The sequence below is a fragment of the Pecten maximus genome, chromosome 3 (genome assembly GCF_902652985.1).
Source record: "Pecten maximus chromosome 3, xPecMax1.1, whole genome shotgun sequence".
Lineage (NCBI taxonomy): Eukaryota > Metazoa > Mollusca > Bivalvia > Pectinida > Pectinidae > Pecten > Pecten maximus.
This window is the reverse complement of record NC_047017.1, coordinates 39065189-39088365: the sequence shown is the minus strand read 5'-3', so window position 1 is coordinate 39088365 and position 23177 is coordinate 39065189. Positions and strand designations below refer to the sequence as shown.

The 23177-nt window shown below is 37.2% G+C and overlaps 1 protein-coding gene across 1 annotated transcript in view; it reads right to left on the bottom strand.

Moving 5' to 3' along the window:
* LOC117324132 (rap guanine nucleotide exchange factor 4-like) overlaps positions 1-23177 on the bottom strand; it is a 150062-nt gene that overhangs the window by 48810 nt on the left and 78075 nt on the right.

Below are 23177 nucleotides of genomic sequence, written 5' to 3'. Positions count from 1 at the left end.
ATTATTTGTCCTGTGAACAAATAACACGACTGTTCTAGTAGTCAAATATTGCATTATTTGTCCTGTGAATAAATATCACGACAGTTCTAGTAGTCAAATATTGTATTATTTGTCCTGTGAACAAATAACACAACTGTTCTAGTAGTCAAATATTGCATTATTTGTCCTGTGAACAAATAACACGACTGTTCTAGTAGTCTAATATTGTATTATTTGTCCTGTGAACAAATAACACGACTGTTCTAGTAGTCAAATATTGTATTATTTGTCCTGTGAATAAATATCACGACAGTTCTAGTAGTCAAATATTGTATTATTTGTCCTGTGAACAAATAACACAACTGTTCTAGTAGTCAAATATTGTATTATTTGTCCTGTGAACAAATAACACGACTGTTCTAGTAGTCAAATATTGCATTATTTGTCCTGTGAACAAATAACACGACTGTTCTAGTAGTCTAATATTGTATTATTTGTCCCGTAAACAAATAACACGACAGTTGTAGTTGTCAAATATTGTATTATTTGTCCTGTGAATAAATAACACGACAGTTCTAGTTGTCAAATATTGTATTATTTGTCCTGTGAACAAATATCACGACAGTTCTAGTAGTCAAATATTGCATTATTTGTCCTGTGAACAAAGAACTAAAGCTGGTGAATTTTCAAATATAAAGTTTACAACTAGGCTAAAAACATTTTTCAAACTTTCATGCTTTATTTAAATACTCAAAATCTATCAGCCATTAGATGTTCTATCTCTGGAATCACAACCAATAGAATGTGTTATCAGAGTGTTTGGTCAATAAAACATGACTCACAATGACAGACGGTACCATATATATTACCATTATGGCTGTAACATATGTCACATAGATAGCTATAGATGTGCACCAGCTAATGTCCAGGTAGGTGTACATGTTAGATCTGCTATACAGCTGTCAGTACATCAACTTGGTAGAGTTATAAGTTTGGAGGAGTTTGTAATCAAAACTGTTAACCCCTGATTACAGTCCTCCTCAAGCTTATTTTACCCTGACAACTCAGCCTTCAATTAAATCCTTGACACCTTGTGTGATTAAATCTCCACTGAGTTAAGCTATTCCAGGATTGCACACATCTTCTGCCTGTTGGGCTCACAAACCAAACACATCAACAATGACATGTAAAAAACACAATTCACCAAGTCCTGTTTCCAAGGATTTTATACATTTTTACAAGGTTATCTTAATTTCACCATCAATATTTATAACAAACAAATATTTAGAATAATATTCAACTAAAAGATCCAACGTGAAAGAAAATATCAGAGTGTATTACTGTCAGTAAAACGTTAGCTCTTCTTCACCCTATATTGAATCACATACAAACAAACTGATCCCGTGGCAATTTGTTGGAAGTAGCAACACAATGTTAGATAAATGCCCTCGGTTCACAATGCATTTTGGAATGTCTTGCAATAAAAAAACAAGAGGCCCATGGGCCTTAACGGTCACCTGATTTTTGAAATATTTCAGTAAATTTGAATGAAAGAATGAATTTCAAAACAAATAAAACAAATGATAGTCAAAAATGTGATTTCCCTATAACTATAGTAAAGTTTATCCCCTCCCATGGGGCAAATGCAAGACCCCAGGGCTAGGAAATTCACAATTATGGTAAAGCACCTTAAGACCCTTCGATCTGTGAAGAGTATTTAATTCTACCTTATTTGGGCTGTAAGAAGAAGATTTTTAAAATTTCTGTTAATTTGACCCTTTTTGGCCCCGCCCATCAGCCCCTGGGGGTCAGTCAGGGCCAACATGTACATACCATCAAACTGTCATCCCAAGCTGATAATGTTAACGAAGTTAGAAGAATGAATTCCAATAAAAATTCAACAAATAATAGTCAAAAATGTGATTTCCCTATATAAACTATAGTAAAGTTTCCCCCTCCCCAGGGGCAAACATGAGACCCTAGGGTCATGAAATTCACAATTTTGGTAAAGCACCTTAAGATCCTTCCATCTATGTAGAGTATTTGATTCTACCATATCTGAGAGTAGAGAAGAAGATTTTTGAAATTTTAGTCAATTTGACCCTTTTTGGCCCCGCCCATCAGCCCCTGGGGGTCAACTAGGGCCAACCTGTACATACCATCAAAGTGTCATCCCATGCTGATAATTCGATACAAGTTAGAATGAATTCCAATACAAATCCAACAAATAATAGTCAAAAATGTGATTTCCCTAGATAAACTATAGTAAAGTTTACCCCCTCTCCAGGGGCAAACGTGAGACCCCAGGGTCATGAAATTCACAATTTTGGTAAAGCACCTTAAGATCCTTCCATCTATTAAGAGTATTTGATTCTACCTATCTGAGAGTAGAGAAGAAGATTTTTGAAATTTTTGTCAATTCGACCCTTTTTGGCCCCGCCCACCAGCCCCTGGGGGTCAACTAGGGCCAACATGTACATACCATCAAACTGTCATCCCATGCTGATAATTTGATACAAGTTAGAATGAATTCCAATACAAATCCAACAAATAATAGTCAAAAATGTGATTTCCCTATATAAACTATAGTAAAGTTTACCCCCTCCCCAGGGGCAAACATGAGACCCCAGGGTCATGAAATTCACAATTTTGGTAAAGCACCTTAAGAACCTTTCATCTATGAAGAGTGTTTGATTCCATCTTATCTGAGAGTAGAGAAGAAGATTTTTGAAGTTTTAGTCAATTTGACCCTTTTTGGCCCCGCCCCTCAGGCCCCTGGGGGGTGGGGACCATATAATTCACAATTTTGGTTCACCCTCAGCCATGGAAGCTTCCTGTAAAATTTCATTGAATTTAGTTCAGCAGTTTTTAAGAAGAAGTTGAAAATGTAAATTGTTTACGACGCACGACGCCGGACAAAAGGCGATTGCAATAGGTCAACTGAGACTTTGTCTCAGGTGACCTAATAAAAAGGTGCCAGAGTACGTTTAGCCATCCTTACATATGTATTAATCTGTCTGTATATGTTTAACTTACTCCATATGTTAAGCTGTCCATAAGGTAATCTGTATGACCAACAGCTAAGCTGCCCATATATATATATATGTTGATTACACTGTCCATATGGTAAATGTCCATATGTTCATGGGTTTAACTGTTCATTATGTTTAAATGTCCATATGCTCAGCTCAGACTCCATGTTCAGCTGTCCATACATTTAACTGTCCATACATTAAGCTGTCATTACATTCAACTGTCCTTCTGTTGAGTTGTCCATACATTAAGCTGTCTATACATTTAACCATCCATACATTTAACTGTCCATATATTAAGCTGTGCATACATTTAACTGTCCATATATTAAGCTGTCTATACATTTAACTGTCCATACATTTAACTGTCCATATATTAAGCTCTCCATACATTTAACTGTCCATATATTAAGCTGTCTAAACATTTAACTGTCCATACATTAAGCTGTCATTACATTTAACTGTCCATCTGTTAAGTTGTCCATACATTAAGCTGTCTATACATTTAACTATCCATACATTTAACTGTCCATATATTAAGCTGTGCATACATTTAACTGTCCATATATTAAGCTGTCTAAACATTCAACTGTCCATCTGTTGAGTTGTCCATACATTAAGCTGTCTATACATTTAACTATCCATATATTTAACTGTCCATATATTAAGCTGTCTATACATTTAACTGTCCATATATTAAGCTGTCTATACATTTAACTATCCATACATTTAACTGTCCATATATTAAGTTGTCTATACATTTAACTGTCCATATATTAAGCTGTCCATACATTTAACTGTCCATATATTAAGCTGTCTATACATTTAACTGTCCATATATTAAGCTGTCCATACATTTAACTGTCCATATATTAAGCTGTCTATACATTTAACTATCCATATATTTAACTGTCCATATATTAAGCTGTCTATACATTTAACTGTCCATACATTAAGCTGTCTATACATTTAACTATCCATACATTTAACTGTCCATATATTAAGCTGTCTATACATTTAACTATCCATACATTTAACTGTCCATATATTAAGCTGTCTATACATTTAACTGTCCATATATTAAGCTGTCCATACATTTAACTGTCCATATATTAAGCTGTCTAAACATTTAACTGTCTATACATTTAACTGTCCATACATTTAACTGTCCATATATTAAGCTGTCTATACATTTAACTGTCCATATATTAAGCTGTCTATACATTTAACTGTCCATATATTAAGCTGTCCATACATTTAACTGTCCATATATTAAGCTGTCTAAACATTTAACTGTCCATACATTTAATTGTCCATATATCAAGCTGCCTTATACTATAATCTGCCCATAAACAGCTTAATATATGGTCAGCTGGCCATATGTTAAGCTGTCTGTATGTTAAATTTCCAGGAGTTTTAAGTAAAATTAACATCAGGTATATCCTCATTTAGCCAGATAGTGAACACTTCCAGTAAATCATTTCACCAGACAAGTCAGTACCTGATCTACACCAATAGAATCTAGCTGTATGTGAAATATCACCACATTGAAACTTGCAATAAACTATTTGAATGCAACAGATGACAACAAAATGTATTGCCCACCAAGAAATGTGCCAAATTATTGGAATAATCTCAAGTTTTGAAGATTTTCATTAATAATGCTCAAGGTCGACGTCAAGGACTTGGCCCTGATTGAAGAAGGTCGACGTCAAGGACTTGGCCCTGATTGAAGTTAGAAAATGTTGTTCTGTCCAGTCCGAACCAGTTCAGTGACAATATTCATCTTGTACCCTTGCCTTTAATTCATTGGCAATTAAAATCCATCAAATTATGACTTTAAAACATGGTAATGTATCTACCCTGCTACTCATAGCAAGTGTCAGTCAATCTGTCTGTCCCTTTTTCACATTTAACATTACCATGGGAAGTGTAAAATTCCTTGATGAGGTGTAAGGTTTGCTACCTTGATCCTAAGCTTGTCAAAGGATTGTCTCTGTCAATATTACCTTGAGGAGTGTAAAACGCTGTGATGACGTATATGGTGCATGCCACGTACTTGATAACTATTCTCATAAGTTTGTCAAAGGATTGTTACTGTCAACAGTCTTTTGAAGTAAATATCTTAAACTGACTGGTACCAGTACATGGATATAATTAACAAGTCTCTGTGGGAAAGTTTGTTAATAATGTCTGACATTCATTCAATCGGTGACCTTTTGATTTTTATATACTGAAAATGAGTGGAGTGATCAGGTGTTTAGTGGAGGACACATTATCCTATATTTTACCTGTCTATAAAAGGTTCAGTAAATCAGGTAAACTGCTATAATGGACGTAACTAGCTGTGATAATGTAGAAATCGAGGTTTGAGTAAAGCCTGTTTAAACTCATATGAATGCTGAACATCCATTAATCTATGGAGTATTGTAAACATTAAATCTAAAAAAAACTGTTAAAAAAGTCAAATGTATCTTCTGTCTCTGCCTGAGGACATTCTTTGTGATAAATGATCTATACTTCTGCAGTATCAAACTTCCAGCCAGCTTTCACCTAACTATCAAATAAATTCTACACTAGAGGCTAACTGCCTTGATATGTATACATAGTACCAAGGTATCATGTATAAATATTCCATTAAGTTGTCTTACAACAAAATGAAACTATATATATATATATATCAAAAATTAGTAATTGACAATCCAAGGCGTTACACAACCGGTTTCACTGTTTAAATTCTCAAGTGCATAGTGATGTAAATAAAGTATAAGACTATGCACTTGAGAATCTAAGGAGTGAAACCGTTTGTGCAAAATGTAGCGCCTTGGATTGACAATTACTATTTTTTGATATACATTACTTGCATTCTGTCACCTTCAACATTTTTTATATATACATATATATATATATGTTCAATGAAACTTGTTTACATCGCCTAATAACAAAAAGTCACTATTTCCTGAAGTTTATTTACATCTCTATCAAACAAAATGTTATTGTTTGAAATGCAGATGAAACCATAATTTTAACTTAAAATCAATACAAGAGGCCCAATGTGTGTGTATCGCTCATCTGCTACAAATTATAATGCTTTATAACTTTTAAGTTAATATATGTCATTTATGTGGCTACTAAGCTGAATACCGTTAATTTCAATATGAGAGTAGGCCAAGTATATTGATTTTGACAAACTTTGTAGCCCCCCCTCCCCTCAACCATGCATATTCTTGGCTCTATCATGGACCCAGCAGTCGATCTTGCATATTTAAATAAAAAGAAAGTGAGTCAAGGTTCTTAATTTTAACGAACTTGTTACTTATTCATCCTAGGATGCTACTGGCCAGATATCATGATCCTGAACAATGTGGTTATTGAGAAGTTGCTGAAAGATCTTAGCACACTTTGTAGCCCATCACCCCGGCATGCTAAATACCTAATATTAGGTAATTGAAAAGAAGCCGTTAAAAGGTTTTAGCACTTTTGATCTCTGTGATATTGAAAGTAATGTCATTCGTTTTAACACAAACATTTTAGCTCTGAAACTGTTTAAAGATGGAAACACGTTTGACTTATGTGACCTTGAAAATTTGAACAAACTTGGAAGGCCTCAATCCGAGAATGTTACAGGCCCAATATCAGGGCCTCTTGGTTATTCAGGTAATAAGTCATTTAAAGGTTTCGTCACATTTACTTGCTGTAACGTACCTTAAAGGTATATAAGGCCAAGGTTATTCATTTGAACAAGTAATTGTAAGAAATTGATTCCAGCATATTACAGGCCCATTAACATGTCTCTGGACCTCTTATTTAGAGGAAGTCTTTGAAAGATTTTAGCATATTTGGCTCCTAATGTGACCTTGAAAGGTCATTCATTTGAACAAATTTGGCAAAATATAGATTTGGATGGAGAGTCTTGGAAAACAAGTAGTGCTGGGTATTGCTAAAGCAATACAAGTCCCCTTCCGGCCCCAGCTTAAAATAGTAACAGTGACCTTGACCTTGACCCAAAACCCCTGAATCTCAACTTGCATGATCTGTAGCTACTCATGAGTAACATAACAACTTTCATCAACATATCTTGAAGCATAATTGGCTGAGAAAAGTGTGGAAAACTGAGTGACTAGAAAGGCCGGTTAGAGTCTTTTGCTTTGTAACAGCTACCCCTGGCTAAAAGCTTTGATTTTTTTTTTACTAAATTTAATTCAAAAGCATTTTTACATGCATGATTGTGTTGTACCTATAAGGACCATAATACTCTGTATAAATATCTTCACAACTAAAAAATGTGAATATTTCATGGTTTCATTCTCATTTACAAATTTAGCTGGTTTCATATTGGCCATTTGAATATTTCCTTTCGTGGAATTACAAATATTTCTTGCCTTAAGGCTAGTAAATAATCAAATACCATTAGAATTATGTTTGAATTCAAACATAATTCTAATGGTATTTGATTATTTACTAGTATTTCATCAGATTTTTCATGACATAGTAAAAACACATATTTGAACTGCACAATCACATATCCTATTTCATCGCATGTCATAATCAAACCCCAAGGATTTACAACTGATTTTTGTGTATTTAAATGGAAATGCTACAGCATTGACTTCATCGTCTAATCTATCAGCTTTCTAAGAGATGTCTTCTTTTCTGATAAACACACCATATTTTACACATTAAATGGCACAGATATTTGTTCGTTTACTTTTGAATTAGCATAATTGATTCCAAAATGCTGCCACTATAGTATATGACTTAAGATCTGAGCTGCTGAAACCCACATGAGGCACGCTGTTAACTAATGTATGGATACCATGCTCTGCTCCACCTTCAGCAGCCGTATCAGGAATACCTGTTTTACAAATTGAAATCCATTACAAGCAGCACCTAATCTGAGACAAGGATCTGTCTGGAACTGGGCGTCTATTACGGGGGATTTTATAATCCAGGAGATACTATCTGGGTTAGAATTCTAAGAATTCCACATCACATCCACTGATGTACACATTGTACATTATGTTACCGCAGGTGCCCTGTCAAATATAGTTTACAGAGGCAGCCATTTAATGCATGCTTCAAAGGGACATGATTTTGATTTTATCATAGTAATCATAGAGAGACCTTTTCATTTCCCAAAAGGATTGGAATGTTGTCATAAGAGTAATGATTCCTTGTCAGAAATGTCAGACCATTCTGCAGTGGAGATGGAGTATTTCTCTGCACAACCACCATCGGTTTAGAAACAATATTGTAATTAATTCTCTTTGTAACTATTCTGGGTGTTAATAACACCAAAAAAGTGCATAAACCAATCTCCAGGCATCAACTGAACAATCAATGGTGGATTTATCCCATTGACGTCCCTCTAAGGGATCTCTTTACCTTGCTCACTTCTATCACAATTTTGATATGGATGGAGTTAATTAATTTGAATAACAAGTGATCCCAGAGAGATCTTAGCACCTACTGTCATCTCTATAGATTTGGTATCTTTTCTACTTTTTTCCTTCTTCTGATTATTCCTGTTACCATATTCAACCTAATAAGTATATATCCTCACATTTTTCAGGTAAAGAGAATGTGTGCATTTATTGAAATATACAAAAACTTCCTTAATTACCTCTCTGACCTGCCAATATTATCTTCAGTCTTTTAACCAAAGCCTCTGGGTTGTTATCACTACATAAAGGTATGTAAACGACAAGGGCCCAATAGGGCCCGAATCACTCACCTGCTATCCAGTGATCCTTTTCATAAATAAACATAACTAAGAACAACTGTATCAGAGACCATATATAAGATCTCAGGGCCTGGCAGGTATTTGAAAAGGTGTTTCTTTTAAATATTTTGGCCAATTTAACTCTTTCAAACTTAAATTATGATCAAGGTCATTCATTTGAACAAACTTACTAGCCTTTATCCAAGAATGCTAAAAGCCAAATATCAAAAGTCTCTGGACCTTTCAGTTATTGAAAATAGGTCATGGAAATATTTTAGCCTATTTGATTGCTCTCACCTTGAAAGGTCAAGGTCATTCATTTCAACAAACTTGATAGCCCTTGACTCCAGCATGTTACAAACCAAATATCAACTCCCTGGGTCTCTTTGTTATTGAAAAGAAGTAATTTAAAAGATTTTATCATATTTGACAATTTCATTCCTTTGAATAACTTGGTAGCCCTTCACTCCAGCATGCTAGTAGGCCCAGTATTAGGTCTCTAGGCCTCTTGGTTATGGAGAAGAAGTTTTCTAAATGGATTAATTGGGCTGTACATTGTACTGTTAACAGACCCTCATTAACTTGGCTGTATAATGTACTGTTAACAGACCTTCATTAATTAAGGTTTACATTGTACTGTTAACATACCCTCATTAATTAGGCTGTACATTGGACTGTTAACAGACCCTCATTAGTTGGGCTGTATAATGTACTGTTAACAGACCCTCATTAATTAGGCTGTACATTGTACTGTTAACATACCCTCATTAATTAGGCTGTACATTGTACTGTTAACAGACCCTCATGAATTGGGCTGTATAATGTACTGTTAACAGACCCTCATTAATTGGACTGTACATTGTACTGTTAACATACCCTCATTAATTAGGCTGTACATTGTACTGTTAACAGACCCTCATGAATTGGGCTGTATAATGTACTGTTAACAGACCCTCATTAATTGGACTGTACATTGTACTGTTAACAGACCCTCATTAGTTGGGCTGTATAATGTACTGTTAACAGACCCTCATTAATTGGGCTGTACATTGTACTGTTAACAGACCCTCATTAATTGGGCTGTACATTGTACTGTTAACAGACCCTCGTTAGTTTGACTGTACATTGTACTGTTAACAGGCCCTCATTAATTGGGCTGAAAAACTTACTGTTAAGAGGCCATTATTAGTTTGACTGTATACCTGATATTTAGATCAAGAGGACAATCAGATATACATGTAGTCAGGTCACCAGTTAAATATCAGAATTGTCAGCTAAAAATAAATGGATAATTGAATATGTGAAGTTGGTATTGATATATTGATAGGATGAAATTTTGAACAATGGAGTTAACTGATGATGTAAGATACTTTGTTGTACAATGGCAGGATATAGAATGAGTGGGAGATGTTAGCATGCTAACAATGACAGGATATAGAATGAGTGGGAGATGTTAGCATGCTAACAATGACAGGATATAGAATGAGTGGGAGATGTTAGCATGCTAACAATGACAGGATATAGAATGAGTGGGAGATGTTAGCATGCTAACAATGACAGGATATAGAATGAGTGGGAGATGCTAGCATGCTAACAATGACAGGATATAGAATGAGTGGGAGATGTTAGCATGCTAACAATGACAGGATATAGAATGAGTGGGAGATGTTAGCATGCTAACAATGACAGGATATAGAATGAGTGGGAGATGTTAGCATGCTAACAATGACAGGATATAGAATGAGTGGGAGATGTTAGCATGCTAACAATGACAGGATATAGAATCAGTTGGAGATGTTAGCATGCTAACAATGACAGTATATAGAATGAGTGGGAGATGTTAGCATGCTAACAATGACAGGATATAGAATGAGTGGGAGATGTTAGCATGCTAACAATGACAGAATATAGAATGAGTGGGAGATGTAAGCATGCTAACAATGACAGGATATAGAATGAGTGGGAGATGTTAGCATGCTAACAATGACAGGATATAGAATGAGTGGGAGATGTTAGCATGCTAACAATGGCTGGATACAACAGTATCCTAAGGATATTTATGGTATTTCAGTGAATACTGTGTACCAAGGATATTCTATGGATTTTAACAATAATTACCACTAGTAATTACCACCGGTAGTCAACTGGAATTCTACAAAATACCATTCTGAATCAAAGTACTGCAAGTACTGTAAACGAACATTATTGTTTAACGCAAAAAACAGTAACCTTGTTAGTTTAAAGCCGATAAATTGGCTGATATACATTTAGGAATCAATTGCAATGTGAAACGCTCAGCGCTATTTTGATACGATTGTATACATGTTTCTGTAAGATTCTAAATGAAATTGGAAGTGAGCTGATTTATCTTGGCAGGATACAAATAAGATATAATTTTTTCTGGAGTTATAATAGAATCTAATTTAGAATCTAAGTTAGAATATAATTCATCAGTTATAATACAGTTCGGGTTCTGTAACCTTATTTATGCCAACTTTACAATATGCACTAAATCTAGTCTAAAGTTCCATCATTAGATAGGCCTTATAATGCTAACAAGAGGCCCGTGGGGCTTGTATCGCTCACCTGGTTGGATTAGACCAAGTGTCAAAATAATGTTCATGTTCATGTTCAATTCGTTTTATTTGTCAATCTCAAACAATGCTATATATGGCTATGGTGTGGGGATCCCAACTGCTTTAAAGAAATAACGAAGTCAAGACTTTCTAAGGGCCTGAAAGACCTCAAGAATTGTTTTTAGAACATCCATTCATAACTTTATTACTAGTAGCGATTTAAAAGAATTACCTCTATTTCCCCTATTGGCCCCGCCCCTTTGTCCCCTCGGGGGTCAGAGTCACCATTTATGCAAAATCTGTTCCCCTTCCCCCAATGATGTTTCTGACCAAATTGGGTTCAAATCCTTTCATAACTTTATGACTAGTAGCGATTTAAAGAAATTTCCTCTATTTCCCCTATTGGGCCCCGCCCATTTGGCTCCTCAGGGGTCAGAGCCACCATTTATGCAAAATCTGTTCCCCTTCCCCCAATGATGTTTCTGACCAAATTGGGTTCAAATCCTTTCATAACTTTATGACTTGTAGCGATTTAAAGGAATTACCTCTATTTCCCCTATGGGGCCCCGCCCCTTTGGCCCCCCCCCCGGGGGTCAGAGTCACCATTTATGCAAAATCTGTTCCCCTTCCCCCAATGATGTTTCTGACCAAATTGGGTTCAAATCCTTTCATAACTTTATGACTTGTAGCGATTTAAAGGAATTACCTCAATTTCCCCTATGGAAAGCAAAAACTAGATCGAGCTAAAGTCCTGAATTAGGAATGCACCCTATTGAAACTGTAATAAGTACTGAAGCATGTATGGTACTTAACAATGTGAGGATGATAACCGGATAGAGACAGTATCTTTGTGGAATAATACAAGTTTTATATTATCATGCGTTTCATCAGTCATGATCCAGTGGATTGTCAGTGGTATTTCAGTAAATTGTAGTGGCGATTTAGAGAATCGTCACTGGTGATTCAGTAGATTGTCAGTGGTGATTCAGTGGACTGTCAGTGGTGATTCAGTGGACTGTCAGTAGTGATTCAGTGGACTGTCAGTGGTGATTCAGTGAATTGTCAGTGGTGATTCAGTGAATCGTCAGTGGTGATTCAGTAGATTGTCAGTGGTGATTCAGTGGACTGTCAGTGGTGATTCAGTGAATTGTCAGTGGTGATTCAGTGAATCGTCAGTGGTGATTCAGTAGATTGTCAGTGGTAATTCATTAGACTGTCAGTGGTGATTCAGTGAATCGTCAGTGGTGATTCAGTGAATCGTCAGTGGTGATTCAGTGAATCGTCAGTGGTGATTCAGTGAATCGTCAGTGGTGATTCAGTGGATTGTCAGTGGTGATTCAGTGAATTGTCAGTGGTGATTCAGTGGACTCAGTGGTGATTCAGTGAATTGTCAGTGGTGATTCAGTGGACTGTCAGTGGTGATTCAGTGAATTGTCAATATTGATTCAGTGGATTGTCAATATGGATTCAGTGAATTGTTAGTGGTGATTCAGTGAATTGTCAGTGGTGATTCAGTGAATTGTCAGTGGTGATTCAGTGAATTGTCAGTGGTGATCAGTGAATTGTCAGTGGTGATTCAGTAGACTGTCAGTGGTAATTCAGTGGATTGTCAATATTAATTCAGTGAATTGTCAGTGGTGATTCAGTGAATTTTCAGTGGTGATTCAGTAGACTCTCAGTGGTAATTCAGTAGACTGTCAGTGGTGATTCAGTGAATCGTCAGTGGTGATTCAGTGGATTGTCAGTGGTGATTCAGTGGATTGTCAGTGGTGATTCAGTGGACTGTCAGTGGTAATTCAGTGAATTGTCAGTGGTGATTCAGTGGATTGTTAGTGGTGATTCAGTGGATTGTCAGTGGTGATTCAGTGAATTGTCAGTGGTGATTCAGTGAATTGTCAGTGGTGATTCAGTGGATTGTCAGTGGTGATTCAGTGGATTGTCAGTGGTGATTCAGTGGATTGTCAGTGGTGATTCAGTAGACTGTCAGTGGTGATTCAGTAGACTGTCAGTGGTGATTCAGTGAATCGTCAGTGGTGATTCAGTGAATCGTCAGTGGTGATTCAGTGAATCGTCAGTGGTGATTCAGTGAATTGTCAGTGGTGATTCAGTGCATTGTCAGTGGTGATTCAGTGAATCGTCAGTGGTGATTCAGTGAATTGTCAGTGGTGATTCAGTGAATCGTCAGTGGTGATTCAGTGCATTGTCAGTGGTGATTCAGTGCATTGTCAGTGGTGATTCAGTGAATCGTCAGTGGTGATTCAGTGAATCGTCAGTGGTGATTCAGTGAATCGTCAGTGGTGATTCAGTGAATCGTCAGTGGTGATTCAGTGAATTGTCAGTGGTGATTCAGCAGACTGTCAGTGGTGATTCAGTGAATCGTCAGTGGTGATTCAGTGCATTGTCAGTGGTGATTCAGTGGATTGTCAGTGGTGATTCAGTGAATTGTCAGTGGTGATCAGTGAATTGTCAGTGGTGATTCAGTGGACTGTCAGTGGTAATTCAGTAGATTGTCAGTGGTGATTCAGTGAATCGTCAGTGGTGATTCAGTGGATTGTCAGTGGTGATTCAGTGGATTGTCAGTGGTGATTCAGTGGATTGTCAGTGGTGATTCAGTAGACTGTCAGTGGTGATTCAGTAGACTGTCAGTGGTGATTCAGTGAATCGTCAGTGGTGATTCAGTGAATCGTCAGTGGTGATTCAGTGAATCGTCAGTGGTGATTCAGTGAATTGTCAGTGGTGATCAGTGAATTGTCAGTGGTGATTCAGTGGACTGTCAGTGGTAATTCAGTAGATTGTCAGTGGTGATTCAGTGAATCGTCAGTGGTGATTCAGTGGATTGTCAGTGGTGATTCAGTGAAACGTCAGTGGTGATTCAGTGGATTGTCAGTGGTGATTCAGTGAATCGTCAGTGGTGATTCAGTGCATTGTCAGTGGTGATTCAGTGGATTGTCAGTGGTGATTCAGTGAATTGTCAGTGGTGATTAAGTGAATTGTCAGTGGTGATCAGTGAATTGTCAGTGGTGATTCAGTGGACTGTCAGTGGTGATTCAGTGGATTGTCAATATTAATTCAGTGAATTGTCAGTGGTGATTCAGTGGATTGTCAGTGGTGATTCAGTGAATTGTCAGTGGTGATTCAGTGGACTGTCAGTGGTAATTCAGTAGATTGTCAGTGGTGATTCAGTGAATCGTCAGTGGTGATTCAGTGAATTGTCAGTGGTGATTCAGTGGATTGTCAGTGGTGATTCAGTGAAACGTCAGTGGTGATTCAGTGGACTGTCAGTGGTGATTCAGTGAATTGTCAGTGGTGATTCAGTGGACTGTCAGTGGTGATTCAGTGAATCGTCAGTGGTGATTCAGTGGACTGTCAGTGGTGATTCAGTGAATCGTCAGTGGTGATTCAGTGGACTGTCAGTGGTGATTCAGTGAATTGTCAGTGGTGATTCAGTGGACTGTCAGTGGTGATTCAGTGAATTGTCAGTGGTGATTCAGTGGACTGTCAGTGGTGATTCAGTGGACTGTCAGTGGTAATTCAGTAGATTGTCAGTGGTGATTCAGTGAATCGTCAGTGGTGATTCAGTGGATTGTCAGTGGTGATTCAGTGAAACGTCAGTGGTGATTCAGTGAATTGTCAGTGGTGATTCAGTGAATTGTCGGTGGTGATCAGTGGATTGTCAGTGGTACTTAGTGAATTGTCAGTGGTACTTCAATTGACTGTTCATAGTATTCCAGCAGATTGTCATTGATATCCTTAATTTTCTGGTGATAACAAATAGAACTCAATACCACCAATATTTACCACTGGTATTCCATTGAAAGTGGTATACTGCTGAATATTTTACCTGGGTAGTGGGAGTATGTACACGTATGGTGGACTATCTCATCAACTGATGACTAGTATCATAATCCTTTCAGGTCAAGGAGATTCAGTCAATATCTAGACTCACTACAGTGAGACACAAGTTAATATAACATGATTTTAGATAAAAAATCAACATTCTACTTCTTTTTTTCAAACTTAAAAATGTACATATACTTCTCTTTAGGAAAAGGAAATCATGAGTCAACTCAAGGTTTATTCTCCATTCCATTTATATGTAGATGAAGGCAGTCGGAGTTATTTCGTACACAGGTACTGGCGATACAGATTTCAATTTCACTGGCTCCTGTAGCAGCAGGTGTCACCTAAGTAATCATTACAGTACCATCCTACCTCCTACACCTGTAATTTGTAGGTCGTGAAGCACATTAATCAAACTCATACTTATACCCATTGAACAGGTAGCCATTCACAAAAGGGACGTCCTTATATATCAAACCAGGTGTATATAGACACGTGTTACCTTTTCAAGGTCATAACAAGGTAGTAGAGAGTATATTGTAGCTTTACAAGTTGCCAACTAACGCTGCTTTAAACATTGACAATATCTGCACTGGTTATATTAATTTTACTATATGAAAATATGATACCAATTAAATACACTAATACATACAGAGATTTTTGCTGTGTAAACTTGAACACATTAGGAATGTTACAGAAAAAAAGGTCTCCAAACTCTCATTTAAGTTCACGCGAAATTCTGACCACACTAAAAAATTTTGAACTAACTTCATGTTATATAACTATGAGTACAACATCGTGAAAGCAAATCTGACCCTTACCAGTTACTGAGACCTCACAAAAGTAGCTACAGTTTTATTACACAACAATAGCATCAATCACCCTCTCTCACTATTACTTTTCTAGCTGTTTATTTTACTCCTCACAACATATGTGACCTGTACAGTCTTAACTCTAGAATGATCACCGGCTCCACTGCTGAGCCAACACTGTAATTGTTATTTATGGACACTGCCTTAGTGGGGTTCCTACCATCACAAAAAATGGTGTCAATAAACAAAAAAAAGGTAAACAGAAAATATCATAAAACACACAAATAATGGTGTTTAAAAAACAAAAAATAACAGGTAAACAGAAAATAATATGAATGGCCACAGTATAAGACTGCTTCTGTGTAATGAGTCTGTATGATTGTGTTATGATAGATAATTATAGAGATGTATCTCCCTGATGGACTGGCTGAACAGTACAAACCTGGACAAGCCTTTAATGTATTGGACCACAGGTCATTACTAAATGTACTAATTACAAAGTGACCTACAGAGTTGCCAATTCTTTAATAGGTTCATCATTTATATTTAATGAGTTGGAGATGACTGGCACAACAGACACAATAGTTCCATATATCTACATGTTCCTACCCCAGTCACTGTCTATAACAACCAGTCCTCAAACATACATCTCACAGCTCATCTCACTGTCTATAACAACCAGCCCACAACATACATCTCACAGCTCATCTCACTGTCTATAACAACCAGCCCACAACATACATCTCACAGCTTATCTCAGTCACTGTCTATAACAACCAGCCCACAACATACATCTCACAGCTTATCTCACTGTCTATAACAACCAGCCCACAACATACATCTCACAGCTCATCTCACTGTCTATAACAACCAGCCCACAACATACATCTCACAGCTCATCTCACTGTCTATAACAACCAGCCCACAACATACATCTTACATCTTATCTCAGTCACTGTCTATAACAACCAGCCCACAACATACATCTCACAGCTCATCTCAGTCACTGTCTATAACAACCAGCCCACAACATACATCTTACATCTTATCTCAGTCACTGTCTATAACAACCAGCCCACAACATACATCTCACAGCTTATCTCAGTCACTGTCTATAACAACCAGCCCACAACATACATCTTACATCTTATCTCAGTCACTGTCTATAACAACCAGCCCACAACATACATCTCACAGCTCATCTCACTGTCTATAACAACCAGCCCACAACATACATCCCACAGCTTATCTCAGTCACTGTCTATAACAACCAGCCCACAACATACATCTCACAGCTTATCTCAGTCACTGTCTATAACAACCAGCCCACAACATACATCTCACAGCTCATCTCACTGTCTATAACAACCAGCCCACAACATACATCTCACAGCTCATCTCACTGTCTATAACAACCAGCCCACAACATACATCTCACAGCTCATCTCACTGTCTATAACAACCAGCCCACAACATACATCTCACAGCTCATCTCACTGTCTATAACAACCAGCCCACAACATACATCTCACTGTCTATAACAACCAGCCCACAACATACATCTCACAGCTCATCTCACTGTCTATAACAACCAGCCCACAACATACATCTCACAGCTCATCTCACTGTCTATAACAACCAGCCCACAACATACATCTCACAGCTCATCTCAGTCACTGTCTATAACAACCAGCCCACAACATACATCTCACAGCTCATCTCACTGTCTATAACAACCAGCCCACAACATACATCTCACAGCTCATCTCACTGTCTATAACAACCAGCCCACAACATACATCTCACAGCTCATCTCAGTCACTGTCTATAACAACCAGCCCACAACATACATCTCACAGCTCATCTCACTGTCTATAACAACCAGCCCACAACATACATCTCACAGCTTATCTCAGTCACTGTCTATAACAACCAGCCCACAACATACATATCACAGCTTATCTCAGTCAGCTCATCTCACTGTCTATAACAACCAGCCCACAACATACATCTCACAGCTTATCTCAGTCACTGTCTATAACAACCAGCCCACAACATACATCTTACATCTTATCTCAGTCACTGTCTATAACAACCAGCCCACAACATACATCTCACAGCTCATCTCACTGTCTATAACAACCAGCCCACAACATACATCTCACAGCTTATCTCAGTCACTGTCTATAACAACCAGCTCACAACATGCATCTTACATCTTATCTCAGTCACTGTCTATAACAACCAGCCCACAACATACCTCTCACAGCTTATCTCAGTCACTGTCTATAACAACCAGCCCACAACATACATCTTACATCTTATCTCAGTCACTGTCTATAACAACCAGCCAACAACATACATCTCACAGCTTATCTCAGTCACTGTCTATAACAACCAGTCCTCAACATACATCTCACAGCTTATCTCAGTCACTGTCTATAACAACCAGTCCTCAACATACATCTCACAGCTCATCTCAGTCACTGTCTATAACAACCAGTCCTCAACATACATCTCACAGCTTATCTCAGTCACTGTCTATAACAACCAGTCCTCAACATACATCTCACAGCTCATCTCAGTCACTGTCTATAACAACCAGTCCTCAACATACATCTCACAGCTTATCTCAGTCACTGTCTATAACAACCAGCCCACAACATACATCTCACATCTTATCTCAGTCACTGTCTATAACAACCAGCTCACAACATACATCTCACAGCTTATCTCAGTCACTGTCTATAACAACCAGCCCACAACATACATATCACAGCTTATCTCAGTCACTGTCTATAACAACCAGCCCACAACATACATCTCACAGCTCATCTCACTGTCTATAACAACCAGCCCACAACATACATCTCACAGCTTATCTCAGTCACTGTCTATAACAACCAGCCCACAACATACATCTCACATCTTATCTCAGTCACTGTCTATAACAACCAGCCCACAACATACATCTCACAGCTTCAGCTCATCTCACTGTCTATAACAACCAGCCCACAACATACATCTCACAGCTTATCTCAGTCACTGTCTATAACAACCAGCTCACAACATACATCTTACATCTTATCTCAGTCACTGTCTATAACAACCAGCCCACAACATACATCTCACAGCTTATCTCAGTCACTGTCTATAACAACCAGCTCACAACATACATCTTACATCTTATCTCAGTCACTGTCTATAACAACCAGCCCACAACATACATCTCACAGCTTATCTCAGTCACTGTCTATAACAACCAGCCCACAACATACATATTACATCTTATCTCAGTCACTGTCTATAACAACCAGCCAACAACATACATCTCACAGCTTATCTCAGTCACTGTCTATAACAACCAGTCCTCAACATACATCTCACAGCTTATCTCAGTCACTGTCTATAACAACCAGTCCTCAACATACATCTCACAGCTCATCTCAGTCACTGTCTATAACAACCAGTCCTCAACATACATCTCACAGCTTATCTCAGTCACTGTCTATAACAACCAGTCCTCAACATACATCTCACAGCTCATCTCAGTCACTGTCTATAACAACCAGTCCTCAACATACATCTCACAGCTTATCTCAGTCACTGTCTATAACAACCAGCCCACAACATACATCTTACATCTTATCTCAGTCACTGTCTATAACAACCAGCTCACAACATACATCTCACAGCTTATCTCAGTCACTGTCTATAACAACCAGTCCTCAACATACATCTTACATCTTATCTCAGTCACTGTCTATAACAACCAGTCCTCAAACATACATCTCACAGCTTACCTCAGTCACTGTCTATAACAACCAGTCCTCAACATACATCTCACAGCTTGTCTGTCACTTAAAACAATGAATACACATCAAACTTTGGATAAACTGATTAATTTGGGGCATGACAGGACTTAGGTCATCAATTTGTCCTTGTTTGTAGAAATATTTACAGACAAACGATCCATCATAGAATGGCAGATACAGAATATATGGATGTAGCACAATAGATAATTTCATTAAATGTATAATGCATAGTTTTGATGAAATTATGTCCGCTAATCCTGCAAATGACACGATTTAGTGTTGGGGTATTGTCATTAACATGAAATTGTCTTCCTATAAATGAATTGTGATCTATAACATTACACATGGCATTTCATTTCTGTATCAAACACCTACATACAAACTGTCGTTCAACTGGCAACACTAAAAAGGTTTATACAGGCAAATGCTAAAGATCAAGGCTACAACAACATTCTGCAACAAGCTGTTTTTATATATATTTCTAGAATAACTCTGCTAACAACAATGACAAAGAATGGCTACATTAAATACTGATGGGCACGTCTGTTATTTAGGTGTACTGATGACCTGTATTCTGTATACAGGTGTACTGATTACCTGTATTCTGTAAACAGGTGAACTGATGACCTGTGTTCTGTATACAGATGTACTGATGACCTGTTTTCTGTTTACAAGACTTAGTGTACTAATGACCTGTATTCTGTTTACAGGTGTACTGATTACCTGTGTTCTGTATACAGGTGTACTGATTACCTGTATACACAATACATGTGTACTGATTACCTGTATACAGAATACAGGTGTATTGATTACCTGTATACAGAATACAGGTGAACTGATTACCTGTATTCTGTATACAGTGTACCGATTACCTGTATTCTGTATACAGGTGTACTGATTACCTGTATACAGAATACAGATGTACTGATGACCTGTATTCTGTATACAGGTGAACTGATGACCTGTGTTCTGTATACAGGTGTACTGATGACCTGTATTCTGTATACAGGTGTACTGATGGTACTGATGACCTGTATGCTGTTTACAGGTGTACTGATTACCTGTATACACAATACATGTGTACTGATTACCTGTATACAGAATACAGGTGTATTGATTACCTGTGTTCTCTGTACAGGTGTACTGATTACCTGTATTCTGTGTACAGGTGTACTGATTACCTGTATTCTATATACAGGTGTACTGATTACCTGTTTTCTGTATACAGATGTACTGATTACCTGTATTCTGTGTACAGATGTACTGATTACCTGTGTTCTCTGTACAGGTGTACTGATTACCTGTATTCTGTGTACAGGTGTACTGATTACCTGTATTCTATATACAGGTGTACTGATTACCTGTATTCTGTATACAGGTGTACTGATGACCTGTGTTCTGTATACAGATGTACTGATTACCTGTGTTCTGTATACAGATGTACTGATTACCTGTGTTCTGTATACAGATGTACTGATTACCTTTGTTCTGTATACAGATGTACTGATTACCTGTATACACAATACATGTGTACTGATTACCTGTATACAGAATACAGGTGTATTGATTACCTGTATACAGAATAAAGATGTACTGATGACCTGTATTCTGTATACAGATGTACTGATTACCTGTGTTCTCTGTACAGGTGTACTGATTACCTGTATTCTGTGTACAGGTGTACTGATTACCTGTATTCTATATACAGGTGTACTGATTACCTGTATTCTGTATACAGATGTACTGATTACCTGTATTCTGTGTACAGGTGTACTGATTACCTGTATTCTGTTTACAGGTGTACTGAATACCTGTGTTCTGTTTACAGGTGTACTGCTTACCTGTGTTCTGTGTACAGGTGTACTGATTACCTGTGTTCTGTGTACAGGTGTACTAATTACCTGTGTTCTGTTTACAGGTGTACTGATTACCTGTATTCTGTTTACAGGTGTACTGATTATCTGTGTTCTGTGTACAGGTGTACTAATTACCTGTATTCTGTTTACAGGTGTACTGATTACCTGTATTCTGTTTACATGTGCACTGATTACCTGTGTTCTGTGTACAGGTGTACTAATTACCTGTGTTCTATATACAGGTGAACTGATTACCTGTATTCTGTATACAGGTATACTGATTACCTGTATTCTTAAACAGGTGTACTGATTACCTCTGGTCTGTTTACAGGTGTATTGTATACGGTAAATACACTTGTAGTAATTACATAATTATATTGTCAGTATACAGGTGTAGATATTACTGTAAGTTATGGTCAGTATACAGGTGTAGATATTACTGTAAGTTATGGTCAGTATACAGGTGTAGATATTACTGTTAGTTATGGTCAGTATACAGGTGTAGCTATTACTGTAAGTTATGGTCAGTATACAGGTGTAGAGATTACTGTAAGTTATGGTCAGTATACAGGTGTAGAGATTACTGTAAGTGATGGTCAGTATACAGGTGTAGATATTACTGTTAGTTATGGTCAGTATACAGGTGTAGATATTACTGTTAGTTATGGTCAGTATACAGGTGTAGAGATTACTGTTAGTTATGGTCAGTATACAGGTGTAGAGATTACTGTAAGTTATGGTCAGTATACAGGTGTAGATATTACTGTTAGTTATGGTCAGTATACAGGTGTAGATATTACTGTTAGTTATGGTCAGTATACAGGTGTAGAGATTACTGTAAGTTTTGGTCAGTATACAGGTGTAGATATTACTGTTAGTTATGGTCAGTATACAGGTGTAGATATTACTGTTAGTTATGGTCAGTATACAGGTGTAGATATTACTGTTAGTTATGGTCAGTATACAGGTGTAGAGATTACTGTAAGTTTTGGTCAGTATACAGGTGTAGATATTACTGTTAGTTATGGTCAGTATACAGGTGTAGATATTACTGTTAGTTATGGTCAGTATACAGGTGTAGATATTACTGTTAGTTATAACACCTTCCTTCACTAATACTCCGTTCATCTCTATATACAAACATTTCTGAATACTTAACAGTATTGGTGAAGGAAGGTGTTTGAACGCCTCTGAAACACTGTAACTGGTTTATACATCCTTAGTTAACAATCAATACATCAAGACAAGCCAACATTGCTGTCTACTCTAAACAAATTAGCCTATTTGTTTGGCAGAGTTTCTCAAAATTGATGTTACAATATGCAATCAAATGCCCTTGTCATCTCCATGAAAAACACCAACATCCTCATGAAATAGTAAAGCTGTATATATTAAGGGTTAAGCTTTATATAGGGTATCAATAAATAAAACTAAATATGTTTTGCTTTAATTAAAATAAAAATAGTCATATAATATTCCATAAGAATTGACTAACCAATAATAAAAGTATTGAAAAGTATTTACAAAACACTAAAATGATAGACC